We start from the raw sequence: 18,883 nt of genomic DNA, 5'->3' as shown, positions 1-18,883 counted from the left end.
AAAAATGTTGAAATACAATCTTAGTCTTGTTGGTAGTTTTCTTATTAAAGGAAGACTAAAAGCTAAATTATTGACATGAGGAGACTCACCATTGCAGCAGGAGGCAAAAAAAATCATTCCTTTGTGAATAACTGCCTTCTTTAAGAATGACTGTGCCAATTTAACAAACTCAAAAATTCCCCTGAGGATTCAATGTGTATGTAAGTCTGCTTTTTGGTAGATGATTTCCAAAATTACTCTCTCTTTCATTCTTTCCTTCCTTTCTCCCTCCCTCTGTCTCTCTCTCCTTTTTGTTCATTTGTCTTTTTTTTTTCCCCTTTATTGGCATACTTTCATAGGGTTATGTCTACAGATTTCTTTGATGTGTTAAAGGAGAAATGAGCTCAAGCTCTTTAAACAAATGCTGCAGGAAAGGAAGTGGGTTCTTGGTTGTGTACATTTGCTTTAATTGTAGGGAAAATATATTTAGACCTATTTCTTCCACTCTCTCATGAAGAATAATGCTTCTATAGGGTGATATTTAGAAAATGTGGCATACCATAACACATTGATTCAAAATGAATACAAAACTTTTATTGCAAGTACATACTAACCTGTTAAACAGGAAATTATATAAATGTTTGCAAATAATGCTACACATCTTATAATTTTATGTGCTTCTATTATACTGTTGTAAGCAACCACACATTCTAGAGAGGTGAAAGATACTTTTGGTGGATTTTCTTTTATTTTGATGCTGAAAGTGGAAAAATATTTACCTCATTTCTTTGTTTGTTATCCGCTCCATGGGGTTCAATGAGTCTGTAAAATGGCAGAGGCTTGTGTGATGTCAGCATTAAAAACACCTCCTTTGCACATCTGTTTTCCAAAAAGTAAACTAGTGATTTTTCAGGTGTAGTCACTATCCCGCCACAAAATATAAACATAAATACTGAATATAATCTTCCTTTTTATGTTTTTAAATGCATATTTATAGAATTTTATTATAAATCTCAAATGACACGTACCTTCTGTAACTGCACTAAAAGTCTTTCTGGTTTAAATCAAAGTGGGAGGTGAAGGAGGCATTTGTAGGTTTTTCAAATCAGTTCCTGGTTTCATGATGACTACATCTTCAATTTCAATTTTCAAATGACTCTTGCATTGCTACCTCTACATAGTACATTTCTGCAACAACAGGAAGCCAGTTGAAACCAGCAATCAGATAGATTGTCCTCTTATCAACAAAGCAGATTTCATTATGGGGCATCCCTCTTTATCTAATTTCTTTCTGTACATACTGTCTGAATGCAGTGTCAACCTCCTCTAGCTTTGTACACCTACAACTGCCAGGGGATAAATGCTTTTTGCAAGTAGCAACTGTTTTATACTCACATATATATATGAATATATATACACTTCTGATGCTCCCCCTCTTTTAAAGCAGTGAGAGGTAGAAAACAAAATTGTGTGGAAAGATCATAATATAGGGGGTTGAACATTATTTTAGAGAAAGTTTTACTTCCTTTAAATTAACAAAAATCAGGATGGTGTGCTGCTTTACCTGCAAGCTTCCTTCCCCCAACCCACCACTCACACTCTCCAGCCATGCTGTGGCCAGGGCTGAACAGGAGACAGCTCTCACAGAAGACAGACCAGTATTTTTATGATTCAAACCATTTCTATTGTGATAATAATGAATCCCTGGGTCATTAAATGGCTCACAAAAGACAGTTTGTTGTTTTCTTGAGGGACCTTGGAGATCCAAATACTGTAACATTAAGTCACCCTGCCCTGAAAGGAGACTATGAACATTGTTTATGTTGGTTATCGTGACTAGTTTTGCACAATAATTTCTAACGATATGGCTAATTGAAATAAAAATTTTTGGTGGTGAGTGCCTCAGTTTAAATGGAATTATTTTCTTGAAAGAAAGTTCGAGTTTGACTTCTTCCCACGGCAGTTATTCACAGCCTAGGAAAATAGACTTGGCCTGCAGTGTAAGAAGTGAAAGGCTCTGATCCCGGACAGCAGTTTTAAGAGTGAGAGACAGCCAAGGACTTGTCTGCTCCTGGGCTTGTATGGTACTCCTCCACTTTTTCATCAGCTTTCTTTCTCGTACATGTACTAATAATGTTTTGTTGGTGCTTTTCACAACATTCTCAATGAGGCACTTGAATATGAGTGAAGGGAAGAAATTGTAATTCTTCCCACATTAAAAAAAAAAGGCAAAGAATTCTTCCTAGTGTAATGCAAACTTTGGAAATGCATTGAGTATTTCAAATTAGAATTTCCATTTTCAGTGATTTTATAATTCTGAGTTATTAGACACTCCAGATTTTCATAGTCATGCCAAGAGAACTGTTTTGAAAACCTCCCACACCTAGGATTACAAACTATTTGCTGTCATTATTTAAAAATGAGAAATTAACATTTGTTATCTGTCACAACTAACATCAGTCAGATATAAGAGAATATTATTACTGTTATGTCTATATCTTGAGCCAAAATTTCCCATCATGTGATCTAAAACCCTAAAATAATTCTGCTTAATTGCAAATATTTGAGTCTAGAATGAAGACAGAACCACGAAAAACATTCTTTGATCTAGAAGTTACAACTGATATTTTTCTCTGTTATTGGTAAGGTAGCAGTAGATTTGTTTAAAAAATGGATGCCCTTACCCTTTTAAAGTGCACAATTTTAAATAATTGGGCTGGTCAAATTCAGTAGTTAAGCTCCTTTTACTTGAGTTTGGCTGGAACAGTGTGTGTTTGAACACATAAACCTTCCTCTTTCATCTGCCTGGATTTTGAAGCTACTGTAATTGTACTTTCCTCCATTAAATATATTACTACACTTCCCTCTCAAAACAGCAGCCAAAGACTATTTCAGCAGCTCCTAAGCTACTGGTTAGGCAGATGTATGTTCCCTTTCTGTGACTTGGAGGCTATCAGTCAACAGCCACTTGTTTCTGTAAAGGAGCTCAAAAGCATTTTACAACAATATTGGATGGAGAGCAGAAGTTATTCCCAATAGCTTGGAGGTAATTTCTGGCCTGAGAAAAAGAGACCTGTATAATATGAAACTCCTAAAGTGAAACAGGTGAATGTATATTAATATTACTATACCAATGGAGTGAGCTAATAATATTCATAGATATTAATGTGAGGGTGTTACATAGTTAGCCCCAAGAGATGTAGGAGGACATTTTAATGACTCCTGAGAAATCAAGTATTTCAAGAAAAGTAAGCTCATTCAAGACAAAGTTATTGAATTTCTCTTTATAATTGCATCATGTGAGGCTCACCTGCAACTGTTTGGTTTGTAAATTAATTGTAGATATGGCAAACCTAACCTCATATTTTAAGGTGTCAAAAAGGGTATGTGTTTGTTTACTGACATGAAGGATTTTTCCATTAGATTGCTTGGTAAAAAAAAAAAAGTTGAGTAACCCAGAATTTCCATTTCAGTGTAGCAGTACAGATATATGGGGTTTTTGTTGCTGTTGCAGTATGTGCTTCTTTAACAATATTCTGTAAGGGTAATTTTTCACCTTAAAATATATTGCATGCAGGATTTCATTTGACATTTACTAGAGTGATCCCTCCAAATGTGCAATGTCTCTTATTAGAGCATCAGGATATTTCTAGGGCTGCCTTTGCTACACTAAATTAAGGCATTTTTTTTCTCACACCACAGTTATTATGTGTATCCTACCTGTTTAGGAACCAAATTTTATCAGTAGAAGTAGCTATTCTATTCATGCATCAGATATCAATCATGTGTAACCTGTGAGAATCAGCAAATATCCCTGAGGCATGCAGCAGTCAGGTGTATGAAACACAAAAGTGGCTTTAGATATCTGTAGCTATGGTTTTTGTTTGGGTGTCTGGTTGATATTTAAACACTAGGCTAGAATTACTTTGCCTTTCATTTAGTCCTAATTCTAGCTAGCAATAGGCTGATTTTCCAATCTCTCCTGGCATTTTGATATTTTTCAATATCAAAGCAAATCTAGATTTAAAAAAAAAAAAATAAAATAAAAAAGACAATGAAAAACCACCCCAAAACAAAAAATGAAACAAACAAACAAACAAAAAAGCACATGGATTTTATTGTTTTATAAAATGTATCCTCTCAGGCTTAATTTGCATATCATCCAAAATAAGAAAATGCTCTATTATTTACCTATCAAAGAGGATGTTTAGTGAAACAAAAGTAACTCTTTAGATGTAGTTTATTAATTTAAACAGTTGAGTAACCATAATTATCTAGAAAGTATTACATCATAAAATGTATTATGTCTGCACAGAAAAGCAAGTGCACTGGAATCTCTGAACTGGTAAAGAGAGTTCATTAGAAATAATAGACAGTTTTCTGCAAAACTCTGGTTCTCCTGATTAATTTTACTGCTTTTTACATATTGTTGCTGCTTCAGAAATATGAGTTACTAGGACTTCATAGCAGATAGAATCTAGATTTTTATAGCTTCTAATCAAAAATTTCTGTCTTCTGCAGTGTTATATGGCTGTGCATAATAAATGCTGAATTCAATATATAAAGCTTCAAAATGATGCTTCAGTAGTAGCTTGAATTCATTAGTGTTAAGTAAGCATTTAAAAATATTATAAATATGCTTGCAGACTTCCCAGTGTTCCTAAATGATTTTACGAAAGTAGACTTGAAATTGTTGCTCATTGGGAAATGGCGCTACTAGCAGTGAAGGTATCTTGTAAAATATGCTCGTGCAGAAATTGTATTTTATGCTTGTAGAAACAGTAGCAGAGTCTTTCATTTAAGAACATGCTTTCCTGAGCTAGGGATGCAGGAAAGCTATCAATTCTTGGAAAGTGGATCATGTCTGTATAACCCTTTCCTGACTTCTCTTGTCCTATTTGTAGATTTTAGAGATGAAAAGAATTAAAAGAGGGATGATGGTTCCACAGTTAATTACTTTGTTTTACCTTTTACTTACTGGGGGGGGGGGGGAGGGCGGGGCAGTGTTTGTGGGGTTTTTTTTTTGTTTTGTTTTGTGGTATTTTGCTTTGGTTTGGGTTTCTTTTTGGCTTTTTGTGGGATTGTTGTTGCTATTGTTGCTGTTGTTTTTGTAGCCTAGAAAATGTTTCTAAAAATTAAAATAATAGATTTACCTATAGCTGAAGCTATTCTTAATTCTACTGATCTGGAAATAAAACTGAGCTGTTTAGCGAAAGCAAAACCGTCTAATTTCAGGTTTAAGAGATTATTCTGAATATTTTATCTATGAGTTAAACTACGGTAGAGGCATAATGAATTCCCCTGTGTGCTACAATGAAGGTTTTGGCTAATCAGACAGAATAAACTGATCATAAACTTGCGCCTTGAATAGTCTGCCTCATATCCTGTATAATTTAGTGTGAGTTATAAAAGAAGCTGGTGAAGGGAAAAAGTCAGGATCAACAATTAATCATTAGTAAATGCAGATAAGGGTGTAGCAGAGAGTGTCTGTCTCTGTGGGACTGCAGTGTATTGCTTTCCTTGGTTATTTCACTGTCGCTGGCCTAAACTCTATCAGTGTTTACTCATCCACTGGAGAAATGCACTTGTTTTTTGTCGGTCGCAATGACCTTTTTAAGAGATTGATATTCACTGTAGATCTTAATGAAATGGATGATAGCGGAGGTATTTAGGAGGAAAGATTTAGGAGAAAGAGGTTCAGTTTAAGTCATAATTCTGTATTTGTGGCTAATGTTAGGTTCCCTTGGCTGTGAGACTATAATTGCAGGAAGACTGTGTGCATTATGCAATTAATTTTATTGAGAATCCTAAATCTCAACTTCTGTGTCTCCAAGCAATTCATTCAGGTCTGGGTGAAAGACTAAGTTCCAAAATTTAATGACAACCACAACCAGTTTTTACTTTATTAACTTGTATGTGTACATAGGACATTTGCAAATTACAGGATCAAAATTTGCCTTTATCCCTGGCTGCCAGTTCTAGCCTTCTAGCCTGGATTCAACATTTTGCTGTCTTTCCTATATCTGGTATTAATAAAACAAACACACCACTTATTTTTCAAGATTTTGATGCTTTTGTCAGATGGAATATTTCACATGAAGATGTAATTTCATTCTTTAAACATTCACAGTTAGGTGAAACCCCAGATTTGCTATTCTAAATCTATTGTGATAGAAGACTTTCATCAGATGAAATATTAGAGGTGAAAAGCCCCCGAACATCAAACCCCATACTAAAAACCAGACTGTTCATTTGTACCTCTTATTATTTAACTTGAAATCTTCTCATATCACTCTGTACCAGATAAAGAACCTTCTATAGCTGGAAACCATCTCCCTATGGTCTTGCTTAATGGAAAGCTATCATCTCTGCTGAAAAGATAAACTGCAGAAAAGAATAGCTCAAGTAGAAATCAATAGTATTGGGCAGGCCTCTGTCACAAGCTCTGTGGTGACCTCAAGTCACTGTTGACGTACCACCAGATAATACTTTACACAACGCTTTCACAACCCAGCACGGTTTTTAAAACACATCACATTAGGCCACGCTGATTACTATAAGTTTGAGAAACCAAAGAAATACAGCATGGAATCTGAGAGGGTTTTGCTATTTTTTCACTGAAACCAACCAGTGATTGTATGGTTCAGGAGGTTCTATGGGTTACACACAGAATATTTCAGGCTTTTCTAAGGGAGCAAAGGATATAATGGTAAATAATAAACTGAGATCAGGGAAAAGAAAATTAGAACTCTGTCTCCCATCTTTCAGAGGGCTGCCATAACCTGTTCGGCCTCATTCATTTCTTCTTCACAATGATTAAAGTGGGAATTTATAGGAAGTACAAGGGCATTTCACCACATAAAAATATCTTGCCACAATTTCTTAATAGACTGTTCAGGAGGAGTTGTTCTAAATTGTGGGTGGTTGAAACTGTAACATTCAATTTCTAAGGAATAGCTTAATTTTTTAGTAGTTTTGTGTTGTTTGTACAGATTTTTGTACAGATTTTCTCATATAATTCTGTGAATACTTCTGGAATAATGGAATTCATGTGTATTTAAAAAATCATATCAAACATTAAAAAAAAAGAGACCTTTTCTATGAGGGTTTGGGATTTTTAATTTTTTTTTTCCTTTTTTACATAGGAAAAGAATCAGTGAAAACAAGCCCTTAGGTCACATTTTTGAAGGTATGTATTTGGAGTGAGTTTCTCGTACTTACTAGCTTGTGTTTCTTTGTCAGAATGATCACTGCAGGTACTTTCATTTCTACCATTTCTGTCAAAGGTCACTTCTTCCTTCTTCTTAATACAAATTAAGGGAAATTAAATATTACATAGTTTTACTTTCTTATGTTAGCGAAAGTATAAAGGTTAGTAGACATATAGGAAATCAGTGTACAATAGTGATTGCTTTGTATTCTGACTGTCCTAATCTGTTGGTAAATACTGAAGTTTTCGTGGTTGGGGTATTAGTGCAAGAGTTCACAACATTCTTAAGACTCTGAAAGAAGGTGATATTATCCTTGTTACGTATTTTTCCACGGAGCTTAACAAAGGTTTTTGTCACAATGGAGTTCTCAGTGTGTCTCTTTTTGGAGTGGTGAGGTTTGGAGGGGTTTTAGTTCTTAAAAATAGAGAGGAAAATTCAATTGATACAGCCAGAATTGACAAAAATTAACAAACTCTTAGTGAAAGTAATCCTTAATTGACTGGCAATCTCAGAGGTCAGGTGAAGGGTATTGAAGTCTGTGGCTAGCTTTGAAAAATTTTCAGGGAAAAATTAAGTGAAAATTGAAGTTCCTCACAGACCCTTTTTATAGTATGGCAAGGTTCCTGATATTTCATTTCATATTAAAAAAAGAAAAATCAAACAAATACAAACTACTAAACTGTAAGACTATATGTGTTTTCTAAACTGCCTTCTTTGTTAACAGCCTTGACTAATAGCTTCGTCTTCATTTATTGCTTTTTGGAGTCCTTATTGTTAAAGATACAAGCAAAAACTTCATTTCAGAAGAGAATAAAAATAGCTGTTCCTCTTAGGAAACACCTTAATAATAGCTATTCTAGGTTCTGGACCAGTACCCCACATTATTATATTTACATAAGTTCATGTATGAATTTTGATAGCAAAAGGCTTGAAATGGGAAAGAAGGCATCTGAAAACATATTAAGGAATGTGTATACACTGCGTAATGGGAGCAGAAGTAGCACACAACGTGAACTGCTACTAAAATTATCTTTCATCTTCTATGGCCTGCTTTTCTCAATGGAAACATCGGATGGTGGCAGTAGCATAAGGAAAGGTTCAATAAATATTTTGCTCTGCAAATATATTCAGGATTCTTTTGGTTTCTTTTTAAATATAACATAAATTGTAATGCCTAATGCAATGTAACAAATTGCTTTTAGACAGTGAGCACACACACACACACACACAGAAATAGCATACAGTCATTTTCAAACAGAGAGGCATTATGCCAGAGACTGGCAATTTTCAACTGATTTCATCTTACAGAACTACTGTTTTTGTGCGCAAATAAAAATTTCAGCATGATTAATAACTTACAAATACATTAATCTCTATGTGCACACCTTGAAAGAATGTGAGTTTAGTATTATGAAACCGAGGTCCTGCTTTAAGCAACTCATTAATTGTGTTTTATCTCATTTGAGTTCAAACCTAAAATTAATCCTGAATTTACATGTCTTTCAAGGTAAAGCTTAAATTAATATGACAAGTCCTCTTAGAAGAAGTGTGTTTGACTGCCACATACCAAAAAGGGAAGTTATTAGAGTAGAAACACAAAGCTAGGAGAGACGGAAAAGCAAAACTCTATCGCTGAAAAGAGAAACCTGTCAGACTAAATAAGGTAGAAAGAAAGTGGTATGGATTACAGAAAAAAACCAAACAACTGTCCTCAGAGAGACAGGGTACAGTCCACAGAGAATAATGCTACAAAGACTTTAGAGATCATAGAATTGACTCTAAACTGAGCTTTGGAAGGCAGAAAAATGTGGCTGGTGTGCTGACATCCTGATTATTTTCCTCCAGACCTTCCTTAAATATTCAGCTCAACCAGTGCTCATTTTTCATTTTCCCTTTTTTCCTATGCCAACCTTCCTCCTCTCATTCTTGATGTGTCCTGCCCTTTCTATGTTTATTCCTTGAATTGTTTATATAATATTTCCAGCCATTTTTACTCATGAATGCTTTCTGGACTGCTGAACATATATGATGTTTTTAAGAGAGAACATTTTTTGCCCTTGCTAGGAGGCTTGGAATTAGATGATCATTAAGGTCCCTTCCATCATAACCATTCTGTGATTCCATGATTCTCTAAGGTTGCATGCAAAGGATTATGCAAGATATTGTGACAAGTCATTGGTATTGAGCAGTAAAAATCCAAAGAAAGAAGGAAAAGCCGTATTATTCCTAAATGCAACCACTCTTTTCTTAGCCAGAATTACTGAAGGGATTTGGAAAAGCTGAAAGGCAACACAGCTTTTCAGAGCAAAAAAGACCTCATTTAAACCCCCAAACACACAAACAAAACATTAGCCATATCTAAACAAAAATGTACCATCTATCTACAAATAAAATTCTTAGGAGGAAAAAAGGATCAGTTAGAGCATGAGAAGTTCTTACTTTGGGTCTGTCAGAGTATTCCCTCACCAGAAATTTCTAACTGCTATTAAAACCTTTGTATGCTATTTTCTTCCACTTCTTATTGCAGACAACAGTTGTTTACCCCAGCATTTACATGGCAGTATCAGCACCAGAAAAGCCAGGTGTTACTGATGTATCTATCTGTATTGCTGTATATCTGGCCTGTTAGTACCTGCCAAAATTGCTACATTCGTGGCTGTATTAAATTCATTTTTTTATTAGGAACTGATTGAATGCCCCCTTTCTCCTCCAAATTTACCCTTTGTCTTCCTTCCTACTGCATCTATTTCATCAATGAAGAGAATGCACAAGGCTTTTTTCTGAGCAAGAACAAATAAATCTCTAACTTGAGCTCGACCCACAAACAAATATCTGTAAGAATTCTGAGCCCTTGATTGTGATAAAATGGTACATTGGCTTCTCCAGCTGTAGCTTTAGCTAGAAGTGTTTCCCTAGTACCTGGAAGACCTGTCAGAATTGCCTCCTTTGGACTTTTTCCTCCCAGATTCTCAAATTTTGGGGATTTTTTCAGAAAGTTAACAAACTCCATTATCTCTAATTTTTTATCCTCGCATCCAGCTATATCTTTGAATTTAACATCTATTTCATTCCTAAGGACTTTGGCTATGGTTTCATTCACACTGAAATGTGGGGCCATTCCCAGTTCAAGTTTGAAACACCAAGGTTGTGTGTTCAATCCTTTTGTGGGTCAATCTCTTAAGAGCTGGACTTGCTGATCCTTCTGGGTCCCTTCCAACTCAGAATATTCTGTGACTTAAGCCTGCAGCACCTTGATGTGTACAGTAAAGAACCACTAATCAGAACTGTAGGCAGCAAACTCCAGAGAAATCCGTCACACCTCTCTGATGAGCAGACTACAGGCAATCTATTCTCCAGTTCTATTCCCAGATCTTGATGCCTCTTTTATTTCTCCAGCTGTAACTCTTGTTCCATTAGGTTTCTTCCCATTGGGAAATTATTTTTCAAATTCTTATGAGGAATAGATGGGGGAGCTAGGGTTATTTAGCTTGGAGAAACAAAGGCGCAGAGGAGGTCTTATCACTCTCTGCAACTACCTGAAAGGTGGGCGTAGCCAGGTGGGGGTCAGCCTGTTCTACCAGCTAACAAGTGACAGAGCCAAGAGGAAATGGCCTCAGGTTGTGCAAGGGGATGTTTAGCTATTTAGTAAAATTTCTTCATGGAGAGGCTTGTAAAGCATTGGAATATGCTTACCAGGGAAAGGGTGGAGCCACCATCCCTGGAAGTTTTCAAAAAAATCATGTGGATATGGCACTTGAGGAAATGGTTTAATGGTGAGTTTCATGGTGGTGCTTGATTGATGGCTGGACTTGGTGATCCTAAAGGTCTTCTCCAACCATAAAAATTCTGAGATTCTATGGCAGTATAACCAAAACGGGAGTAGTGTGTTCAAGCAGGATGTACATTGTGTTTGTCCAATTGCTCTCAGCAGGAGTTTCTGCAGCTCAGCCCGAGATCTCAGGGACTGGCAAACAGCAGCTGGCAGACTGCACAACTGTCAGGTACAAATGATTAGAAGGTCCCAACAGCCTGCCTGTACATAAAATTTTTCTAATAGCTTCATGTTTTAAAGTTCTTTTTTGAACAAGACTGAGCAAAATATTGGGTTTTTTGGTTTTTTTAATTGAAAAACAAGTTCAATCAATGCATTAAAAAGTTTACAATAAACACTTGTACCTGCACAGTAGTCCTCAGTGGGGATTTTGCTAGTCATTCCCAAGCTCGGGGAGGTGAATGTGAATGAAGGCATGAGAAAGAAATTTAGAAGGCCTTTTATAAAGTGATGATTATCACTTCTGATTTCCAACATGTAGAAGCTAAATATTCTTATCTTGTTAGAACGGTCATGATAATGAATAACCAAGGCATATTGTGTTTTATCTGGTTTGTCTTAAACCTCTTGTATTGTAGGCAGGTGTGCTCTTTAACATATACACCCATTCACATATCTAGTACTTTTTCTTAAGTTGTTGTTGTTGTTGAAATCCCACTAGTTTAAAGAATAAAGCTGCAGATACTGGGTTGGAGGCACAGGCTCTCAGTACATCTGATGAATCACCAGCTCCTTGTGGTCAAACAAAAGAAAAAAAGTGAGGAGGTAAATCCTGATAAGGTCTGCAAATTTTGTTTGCAGAGTCACCAAATTTTCTGAACCATTTGTAATGGAAGTGCGATGACCACCAATAAAAAGCATACACAGGTTGTCTAATAATTTCAAAAGGGAAAAATATTCATTTGCTCATAGGCTGGGATGCACTTTTAATTCTCAAGTGTGAATGTCAATAGGCTTCCTTATTGAAGAACCTCATTAAATTCAAAATCCCACTGAAAATTAACTGTGCCATGATAATGCTGAGAAGAGAAGCTCATACAAACCCAGAAAATATAGTTTGGATATCCTGTTAATCCAGTGAGATTAGCTGTTGAACATGTTGTCTTGGACCTCCAATGACCACAGTAATAAGTTCATTTTAATTTTATTTTAATCATTCTTCTATTGTGGTAACATGAAAAAAGCATCCTGATATATGTCTCTTTTGCGGTACTGATTAACTGGACTGTTTAGCTATAGATTTTTCATGTCTACTGTGTTTCAGTGCTTGTCATAATTTCTGGGAATTTCATTTTTTAGGAGGTGGATGATACACCAGAATATTTCATGATTATCAAAGCGTATGGAAACAAGGCTGAGATACAGAATGAGTAAAATATGATTAAAGCAGGGGAAAAAAACACCTCAGCAATATTTGTCTCCATTAAAGGCTGAACATGAAAGAGCAATTTAATCATAAGTACACCTTTATTGCTCTTTTTGTCTTTGAAACTGTTTTGTATTGTCCCCCTTCCTTGATTACTTGATAGCCTCAAAGGAAGGTCTTGAGTTTCACCAAGGCATATGGCTTTCCTGTGTGGTCCAGTCTCAGAAGATTGTTCAGGATACTCAGTTCTGTAGGGTATGGCAACTTCTTTATAAGACAGAAATTTCTTTCCTACAGAAAAGTGTGGCATTTGAAAGTAATAATAGTTTCCTCACACTTGTGTGTTTCCACAGAGAAATTGTGTTTGGTTGTGAGAAGGAGAGCAGTGTTTGGGATCTAGAGGCTTGCATAAAATCTTCATGTTTAGCATTTTTCTCTCCACACACATGCAAATCCAGTCATACTGTGGCCTGTCCTGCACATTACAAAATCAATCTTAATATATTTATGTTGCAGGTAATGTTAACTCCATACTCAGCGCCCACTGTTGTGAGAGGAGGTGAATTATGGCTGGAAGAGGCGCAGCAGTTATAGTTGTGGATGTGGAAGAGCACTTGTTAGACAGGACAGTGTCCCACTTACCTGTAGCTGCAGACTTACTGCCAAGCAGAGCAAAAAGGAATTAGTTTTACAGTGGAAGTTACAGTACTTTTTAATAAATGTGATATATTTTTTGCCCTAGTGGGAAGCCATGTAAGGGCTCAGACAAAAATGTATGTTAATCTGTTCCTCTAGGACCAGGCTTTGTATCAGCACATGCTGACAGACAAATTGTTAGTGTCTGAATGAAAGAAGGGAAGGAATACCATGCCCCTCTGATTGTTAAAGAAGAAAGCGTGATTTGGTGCCAGGATCTTGCCATTGAGTTTTATGTATAATCAGTTATTCTTTACACTGGTCAAGATAAGGATGGTATAGTTTGAGTTGTTTTGTGGGTACACAAAATTAACCAGAGCCTTTCTAATTTTATAGAATTTTCTACAGAATTATTATTCAGTACAACGAGGTCACTTATGTATTTATGATTAGATATTTGACTAGAAACATGCTGGATTGAGATGTGGACCCATCTTAAGGGCAAGCAGTGGTTTCTTGCTTGCCACAAAAAGAACTCTATTTCCCTACCACTAAAGTAATTATTAAAGAAGCCATGCTGTGTCTGCTATTATGTATTCTAATCATTGTGAATGCATTAGGAATCGACAACAGATTTCCTGCGCTAGAAATGGTCCCCATACTGGGTAACTATGCTGCTAGCTAAAATGGTTTAATCTTCTGCCAAAGAGGTTTTTTGTCTAACATTCTTATTGTTGCTTAGTTCATGGGTGGGATGCAGAGGTCACTTACAGTTCTATGGTTGATAATATGCCCCTCTCTGGGACATAATTGACATCACTGCAGTTGCAAGCCAAAGAATAAAAAGATTTTGTCCATTCTAAGTGATTATTTAATGAGCTTTTTTTTTCATTCAAATCTTTAAAAATTATACAAGGAAACCAGGGAGCTTGTGAAAATAAATTTAAGTTCTAGTCAAAATAAATATTCTGTATAGATAAATAAAGGGATAATAGGGCTCATTTTTTAAGTTAATCAGAGAATCAAAGCCTCATTTATTTAGAAAGGCTCCTTTTCTAAACTCATTTGAACTTGTCAGAAGACTCCCAAAACTATTACTGCTGTGCATGTAGTCTATGCACATTTAGCCTGTTCTCACAGATGGGAGAATAACTATAAATGAGAACGATTCACAGTTCCTCAGCACAAGTGAGACATATAAATACTGTACAGAATCCAGCAAAGGGCTGATGAGTATGGGGCCTGGAGTATCTCTCCTGAGAGCAAAGGCTAAGGGAGCTGGAAGAGAGAAGGCTCAGGGTGGCATCTCATCAGTGTATATAAACACCAGAATGGAACATGCAAAGAGGATGGAGCAAGGGTCTTCTTTTAGGCTCACTTTCAGGACACAGGGGGAAATGAGCACAAAGAGAAAACACAGCAGGCTTCATCTGAACTTCAGGAAATGCTTGTTTTTAACTTGTGAGCACTGGCACCAGTTTCCCTGGGAGGTTGTGGAGCCTTCCTCTTTGGGGATATATCACAATTGGATCTGGTTATTTGGCTTTAAGTAGCCCTGCTTGAGAAAGGTGGTTGGACCAGCTTCTCTTTAAAGGTCTCTTCCAACCTTGTTCTGTGATAAAGGTACACATTAAATGGAACTCGGGGGTGAGATCCACTGGCAGAGCTATTTGAGAAACCAGCCATTACTCTAATAGCATTCTTAGGGATTAGAGAGACATCACAGAGGTAATGATGTCTGTTTTGGTTTGGTGTTTTTTTTGGGGTTGTTTTTTTTTTTTTTTTGGGTGGGGGGTTGGGGTTTTTTTGGTTGGGTTTTTTTTTGTTTTTTTTTTTTTGTTTTGTTTTGTTTTTGTTTTTTTTTCAGGGGGACTCTAGTTACTGCTGTCTTTTGTGGCTTTTATCATTAAGTATCAATGACAGCTCAAAGTAAGTTCTGTTGTCATTTTATACCACCAGATTTGAAAGTAGTATTTGGCCCACACAGATTTAAAATCAGTTTTGAGCTGCATTATTTCATGTTACTAGCCATCCAAATACAGAATATTCAACAGTAAACCCTCAGATATTTTTAAAGTTTAAAACACTTAGGATAGCTGACTACCAAACAAGCTACATCTCCTGAAAGGGAATAAATAGTTACTCAGATTTCTCATGCTGATTTCAACAGCACTACATTAATACAAGTGAAGGAAGAATTTGGCCCACGGAGAGAGCTGTAACACAGATGAATGCATTTAATAGATTTTTCAAAGGCTTATACTGGTGCGACAGCTTGTCTTTATTTAATTTTAACTCTCTAAATTTAAAGAGCAATTTAAACCAGAATGATAGAAGCTAGAGGGGGAAGACACCTATTAGATCATTGAGTTAATCTCCTGCCACTGCACAAATGTTCTTTAATGTGCATTTTTAAGTATTTTGTCCAGAATTCTTCTTAAAGTCAAAAACAACAGGGCTTCCACTCCTTAGAGAGGATTAGGATTTTCTGGCCCTCAGGATATTTCTCAGACATAGACTTTTTGTACTTTAATTGATATAAGCCTGATGTTTTGCAAAAACAGTGGGAAGTTCAATAAAGGACCTTTATTGCCTGCTTTTTGCTGACAGCCTACAAGGAAATGGGAACTACAGCTTTAGGAGTAATGCAGCTTTTTCTGATCCACCAGAGCTGCAGTGAAAGTTCAGCCCCACCCTCTAAGACACTCAGCATAACCTGCTCTTTCTTATGCCCAATGCGAAGTTTTACCTTCTGGCTTTCTTTTGGCTCTGTTGTTACCTCAAAAAGCTCTTTTAGCTTATCTCTTTCTTTTGCAGACAGAAATGTTCATTTTCTTTCTTGTTGTTTAGTAAGAATGTCAAACCTAATAGTGAAGATGTCTCTCCCATCTATTCCATAGACATCCCTGAGCTTTTTATTTCTCTGCTCCTTCTCACACAAATAATTTTGTTCGTGTACTGTCAGTTTTCTTTCCCTGAAGTCTTAGCTATTTTCTGATTGATAGTTGTTGATTTTTTTTTTTTTTCCCTGCTGTTTCTCTGAAGTGACATGTTCATTATTTGGCCATTTTCTTTCAGGATTTTCTTTTTTTCTCTCTTATTCCCCTAGCCTCTTAATTCCCTTTATTTCCCATTTCAAACTACTCACCCACATCTCCTCCTGCAGCTTGCCAAATTAGTTACTTTCTTCTAGATTTTGTTCATGCCTGATGACTGTTGGAGATGCTGAGGAACCAGGGTATTGTGTGGTGGAGATACCAATATTAAGCATGTAGAAGGTTTTCTATTTTGCAAGATATTCTTAAACGATGGTTAGATCTGAGTAGTAGATCAAAATCATCTAGCAGACAGGGGAGAATTTGGTTCCAGACCCAAAAGAAAAGATTATGAAATAAAATTATAACAAGATCCCGGGAACTAATTGAACTTTATGCATATTTAGTAGAGAAACAGTGTCTTACTGCTAAATTAGGGCTTGTGTTGATACTGAAGGTTGCTAGACTGGCCATTAACATTGGAACAGCCTGAAAAGGAGGAGCTGCCTGGCTAGAGGGCCTTCAATGCCATAGAAACTGAAGAGCTCACATGGGACTTGGGCAGAGTCATGAATGCTATCTGGATCTTAAATATTTAAGATAATAACTGTTGGACAGTGGTATTAGAAGGCATCCCTTTTAATGTGTGGCCTTTTCCATAAGAGCTTCTGGTGTTCTGCATTGGTTAACTTTGCTGACAGGCTGATAATTGCTTTTTCTTTTTTAAAATTGCTATAAACAATCTAGAAACCTGGCATTGAGTTTAGGGGATTGTGTTAAGCACTGGAAAGCAAGTCTTCTAAAAATTAATGCTGCTGTGCCACATTTCTTACTGTGACGTATAAATTTGTTTCTGGGTCTATATTTAGTGACTACTAAGACAGCAGTGATGGAAAAAACATCTGAGTAGAGCTGATGAGGTAAGTACTCTAATGAAGTGGGAAAAGGAATTAAGAAAGTTGAAGGGTGAGATAAGAACCCAAGAATTATGGTACACAAAATGTGGAATATATTGACGGATGGATATGTCCAAAACTTGATTGACTGTTTTGAAGAAGGCCTTTCCTGTTGAATCTGAGAAAGTGGCTTTATTCTCAAAAGTTAAAAATATGTTGTATATCTTGTTCAGATGGAGTATTGATCCCTGGTGTCAATGTAGAGAGGTTTGTCCCAATTTGTCCTAAATTACTTTGCTTCATGTTTACCCCACCCTCAAGTTCATGTGTAAAAAATGGTAATTTTTTGGACATCAATTCTTTTTTCTGTGGTTTCCAAAACTGTAACAGGTTGATTATTATTTTAAAGAAAAGAAATATAAAGCATAAAAGAAATATAAAGAAAAGCAATTATTAGTTAATGTTTAACACATCAAGAAAAGCATCCTTTTCTTTCTGAAGTTAAAATAGTCTAATGCTCCTTTTTCCTGTCTTCAGGACAGTCAAAGCTACTACACTTTTTTACATTTAGTATACTGCGTACTGTCATGGTGCAGATTTTTGAGTAAGGCATTGACTTAATGATTAAAATACTACTAGCTAAATTAGATAAAATACAAATAGATAAATATGGGACTTTTTAAAGACCTTACTACTAGCTAAATTAGATAAAATACAAATAGATAACTATGGGACTTTTTAAAGACCTAAGTATTTTTAAATAATCTTATGATACACTATAGCAAAAATAAATCAAGGCATAAAAGTTTTATAACAGCAGCATACAATTGAAAAGGAAAATAAAATTAATTACTTTATATGGCAAAAGAAATGTTCTAATTTGATCTGAGAACATGAATAGACAGACTGATAGAGACATGACTAGAAATGCATTAGGAAAGATTTGATTAAATCTGGAAAGACTCTGTTACTATGCAGAACTCAGCTGTCAGGGCATCAAGGCCCTGGGTGCACCCACAAGCACTAATTGTCCTGACCACTTGTAGTGTGCCAATTTATCCCCCGCCTTTTGGTCCAGGAGCTTTGTTTAGGCCCAATTTGTGTCCCTAGTTCTTGAATGACCAATGAAACATGTATCCCTGCACCAGTCCTCTGGTCCTGATGTTTTTGTTAAATGTACAATTTAAACCCAGCCCTGACCGTGGCATCACATTTGCCTGATGGTCACTGGGCTGAGCTTGTTAGAGCCGCCAGTCCTGCTTGGTCCTGTGGAACTGCACCTGTGTTGAAGTCCCTACCCCTGTCTGTGCAAGGCCACCTGTTGCTCATCCTCCAATGAGTCGGAGCCTTGCTCTTGACGCTCCATGACAGTCAGTTCCAGTGGTCACGTCCCTGCAGTTGATGGCTGGTGCAATCGGGATGTGATTATCTCCATTGTTGAAAGGGTGTGTGGATGGTTGGAGCTCAACTTGTTGCCTACCACAAGCTTTCAGATTTTTTTGTTCTGTACAAAGCCACTTTTCTAACTATGTGGTTCTCAGCCTGTACGACTGTACAAGTTTATATCATCACAGATGCAAGGCTTTTCATTTGCCTTTGTTGAACTTCAGAAGGGTCCTTTTCATAGTCAGTCCACTGTTTTATCCATTCGGCATCTTTCCAGTGTGGACCTATCCACCCAGCCTGATGTTAACAAACATGATGCAGGACCCTTTTGTTGAGCTATCCAGGCTACAAATGAAGATTTTAAACAGTATCAGCTCCAATATGAAAACTTACTTGTTACTAGCTATCAGAATTTATTTGCAACTGCAGTTTTAAAAACCAAGAGTCCAACCTAATGCAAAAAAAAAAAAAACCAACAACAAAAAAAACCACCACCCACCCACAAAGTATTTCTAAGTATTAATCTAAATTTCTCATTTGGT

The 18,883-nt window shown here is 36.4% G+C and overlaps 1 long non-coding RNA gene across 1 annotated transcript in view; it reads left to right on the top strand.

The window, feature by feature from the left end:
* The window catches only part of LOC120753276 (uncharacterized), a 129,399-nt gene extending 112,449 nt beyond the window's left edge, over nucleotides 1-16,950 (top strand). Inside the window, exons 2-3 of the long non-coding RNA XR_005701042.2 lie at nucleotides 7,125-7,168; nucleotides 16,929-16,950. This is a non-coding gene — a long non-coding RNA (uncharacterized LOC120753276). The remainder of the gene's footprint in view (nucleotides 1-7,124; nucleotides 7,169-16,928) is intronic.
* Nucleotides 16,951-18,883: the final 1,933 nt, after the last annotated feature.

Source organism: Hirundo rustica, chromosome 5 (genome assembly GCF_015227805.2).
Source record: "Hirundo rustica isolate bHirRus1 chromosome 5, bHirRus1.pri.v3, whole genome shotgun sequence".
In the NCBI taxonomy this organism is placed as follows: Eukaryota; Metazoa; Chordata; class Aves; order Passeriformes; family Hirundinidae; genus Hirundo; species Hirundo rustica.
This window is presented reverse-complemented; position numbering and strand designations above follow the sequence as displayed.